This window comes from Halichoerus grypus, chromosome 8 (assembly GCF_964656455.1).
Source record: "Halichoerus grypus chromosome 8, mHalGry1.hap1.1, whole genome shotgun sequence".
Taxonomy (NCBI): Eukaryota; Metazoa; Chordata; class Mammalia; order Carnivora; family Phocidae; genus Halichoerus; species Halichoerus grypus.
The window spans coordinates 76,239,481-76,243,499 of NC_135719.1; the positions used below are offsets into that span (position 1 = coordinate 76,239,481).

Consider the following 4,019-nt stretch of genomic DNA (forward strand, 5'->3'; position numbering starts at 1 on the left):
GAGGTTGAGGTTGAGGTTTATTGATCAGTCCTCCAAATGCTTCCCGTGCTCTTATCATACAGAATCACTTATAATTCTCTGGCAGGAGATAAGTCCCCCAGGCCTCTTCCTCTAGGCCTGTGTGCATGTTTCCTCCTCCTTCCTTCTCCCCAGCTGGTTCCCTATCCATTAAGACTCTACTCACTCAGGTAGCGTCACTGTTACTCTGAGGAGAGAACAGTTGGTAGAGGGGTACAAAAATGCAGAGCAATAAAACCTTTAACTTGGAGAAGCAAAACCATACTCCAAGGAAGCATCATCAGCATCAGCACCAGCAGCAGCAGCAGCAGCAGCAGCAGCCGCCATGGCCACCAATACCTGCAAATGGTCAACAAGCCAGCAGCCAAAATGAAGTCTTGACTATTGACCTGAAGAATTTTAGGAAACCAGGAGAGAAGACTTCACCCAACGTAGCCGGCTCTTTGTGGGCAATCTTCCTCCTGAGATCACTGAGGAGGAGATGAGGAAACTATTTGAGAAATACAGGAAGGCAGGAGAAGTCTTCATTCATAAGGATAAGGGCTTTGGCTTTATCAGCTTGGAAACACGAACCCTAGCGGAGATTGCCAAAGTAGAACTGGACAACATGCCACTCCATGGAAAGCAGCTGCATGTGCGCTTTGTCTGCCATAGTGCATCCCTTACAGTCCAAAACCTTCCTCAGTATGTTTCCAATGAACTGCTGGAGGAAGCCTTTTCGGTGTTTGGCCAGGTGGAAAGGGCTGTAGTCATCATGGATGATCGAGGAAGGCCCTCAGAAAAAGGCACTGCTGAATTCTCAGCAGAGCCAGCTGCTCGGAAAGTTCTGGACAGGTGCAGTGAAGACTCCTTCCTGCTAACCACATTTCCTCGGCCTGTGATGGTGGAGCCCATGGACCAGCTGGATGAAGAGGGACTTCCAGAGAAGCTGGTTATAAAGAACCAGCAATTTCACGAGGAGCAAGAGCAGCCACCCAGATTTGCACAGCCTGGCTCCTTTGAGTATGAGTATGCCATGCGCTGGAAGGCATTCATTGAGATGGAGAAGCAGCAGCAGGACCAAGTGGACTGCAACATCAAGGAAGCTCGTGAGAAGCCGGAGATGGAGATGGAGGCTGCTCGCCATGAGCAGCAGGTCATGCTAATGAGACAGGATTTGATGAGACGTCAAGAAGAACTTCGGAGGATGGAAGAGCTGCACAACCAAGAAGTGCAAAAACGAAAGCAACTGGAGCTCAGGCAGGAGGAGGAACGCAGGCGCCGTGAGGAAGAGATGCGTGGCAACAGGAAGAAATGATGCGGCAACAGCAGGAAGGATTCAAGGGAACATGCCCTGATGCGAGAGAACAGGAGATACGGATGGGCCAGATGGCTATGGGAGGTGCTATGGGCATCAACAACAGAGGCGCCATGTCCCCTGCTCCAGTACCAGGTGGTACCCCAGCTCCTCCAGGAACTGCCGCTATGATGCCAGATGGAACCTTGGGATTGACCCCACCAACAACTGAATGCTTTGGCCAAGCTGCTACAATGGAAGGAATTGGGGCAATTGGTGGAACCCCTCCTGCATTCAACCATGCAGCTCCTGGAGCTGAATTTGCTCTAAACAAACGTCGCCGATACTAATAAAAATTTCAATGTCTAGTTTCCCAAAAACCCTTAAAAGAAGGACCCTTTTTGGACTAGCCAGAACTCTGCCCTGGAAAAGTGTTAGGGATTCCTCCCAATAGTTAGGTCTTCCTTGACTGTACTACTCTGAGGGAGTTTGCTGGAGGCTGAGGGCAAGGGAGGGGCGATATTTAACAAATCAGTTCTGTGTGGTATATCGTTTAACTAATTGATTTCGTGTGGTGCATTCCTGAAGTCTCACATGATTGTTGAAGGTCTGTGGTGGAGGGGGGACCATGGCAAAATGGATCCAGTTAGAGCCCCCATTAATCTTGATCATTTCATTCTTTGTCCATCCTGTTCTATTTGGTTTCTCAGAGACATTGCCACATACACCACAAAAACAAGCATCCCCCAATGACCTTAGCCCCATTGTTCCATTCACTCGCAGCTGGGAATTCAGGCAAATGTCCACAGAGGTCACAGACAACATACATACGGTTCTGTTATATCCCGTATATTAGCCCTTCATGTCCTAAGGAAAACATTTTCTCTTAGAGATTTTCATTTTAGTGTATCTTTAAAAAAACCCCATGTGTCAAGTTGCCTCCATCTTTTTTCTTGGGTTAGGACAACCCAGGAATGGCCCTTTTGTGTCTATCATGTTGCTGTTCACAGCTTTTCTTGACAGGCCTAGTACAGTCTTGGGAACAGGGTTGCTGTATGCTGAAGGTCAGACAGCAGCTCTTAGCCTTGCCTATCTTAGGTAGTTATGTGGTGCATTTTTTTTTATTGGTGTACCATGTTTGATTTGTCCCTGATATCTTTGGAGTTTTTCTGAGAAATGGAGCAGTAATACAGCATCAACTTATTAAAATACGTTTTAAGCCTTTAAAAAAAAAAAAAAAAGACTCTACTCACTCTACCTGAACTCGGGACCCTACTCCTCTAGCTTCCTCAAGAACTTTGCTTTTTTAGTTGTCCCCATCTCTCTTCCTTTGTTAACTTCTCTTTTTCCTGGACCATTCCCAGGACTGTACAAACATGCTTTTATATTGTGCTTTAAAATGATAATAATCATCCTTCCTTGATTTCGTATCTTCTTCTTGCCATCTGTCCTATTTCACTGTATTTTTCATAGTCAAACTCTCCAAGGGTATAGATACCAATTATCTATACCACTACTCCAAGCGTAATCTGTGGATTGGCAGACTATATTGGCATCCCTGGGGGCTCCAGTTGTTAGAAATGCAGAATCATGGGCCCCAACCCAGGGTTACTAGGAAATTTACATGTACTTTAAAGTTTGAGAGGTATTCAATCTATATTAAGGGTTCTCAAACCTGGCACAGTGGAATCAATGGAGGAATTTTAGAAAACACTAATGCCTGGGACCTACCAACAAAGATTCTGATTTAGTTGATATTGGGTGCTGCCTGAAGCATTGGGATTTTAAAAAACTTCCCAGGTGTTTTCAAATTCAGCCAGGTTTGGGAACCATAAATCTCAATGACATACTTCCTTACTTCCTGTTAGCCTTTTAATATATTACAATCACGCTTTTGCCTCCACCATCAACGGAAGTGTCTCTTCTTGAGTTTACCAACTGTGGTGGTTAATTTTATGTGTCAACGTGGCTTGGCCACAATACCCAGATATTTGCTCAAACATTATTCTAGATGTTTCATCCATCACTTCCTCTGTGAGTCCTTCCCTGGCTCCTCCCTCCTGGTCCACATTAGGGGCATGTCCCATGTGTTTTCATGGTACTTTGTTTTCATAAGTAGCTTAGTACTTATTATACTATATTATAATTTGACATATTTACTTGTTTGTCCATCCTGGTAGACTAAATATTCCATAAGAGCAGCAAAAGTGATTTTTTTAATATCTTTATTCCTGGTGTTTAGCATGGTGCCTGGCACAGAATACGTATTCTACAAGTAGTTGTTGAAAGTTTAGTGAATGAGGTGTGCCTGGGTGGCTCAGTCGGTTAAGCTTCTGCCTTCGGCTCAGGTCATGATCCCAGGGTCCTGGCATCGAGCCCCACATTGGGCTCCCTGCTCAAGCGGGAGTCTGCTTCTCCTTCTCCTTCTGTCCCTCCCCCCTGCTCATGCTCTCTTTCTCTCTCTCTTATAAATAAATAAAATATTTTTAAAAACACATACATATTTGCAGTAGACAACCAGTAACTTTTGAGAAAAAAGAGTGTCTGAAAACTGAAAGGCCCTTTAGGGATGCTGACAACATCTCAGAACTCTTCAACCCAAATTAAAGATGAAAAAGTATAGTTGATGCTAAGTGGAAGTAGCTTCTGTACTTCGGGTCTCCAGTGTTTAATTCATATGCTCTCTGGGGCAGCTTCTGGTTCTGATCTGTCTAATTGCTTCCCC

At 45.0% G+C, this 4,019-nt stretch overlaps 1 pseudogene; it reads left to right on the forward strand.

Moving 5' to 3' along the window:
- Positions 1 to 229: 229 nt before the first annotated feature.
- Positions 230 to 1,906, forward strand: LOC118546428 (non-POU domain-containing octamer-binding protein pseudogene; annotated as a pseudogene).
- The last annotated feature ends 2,113 nt before the right edge of the window (positions 1,907 to 4,019 follow it).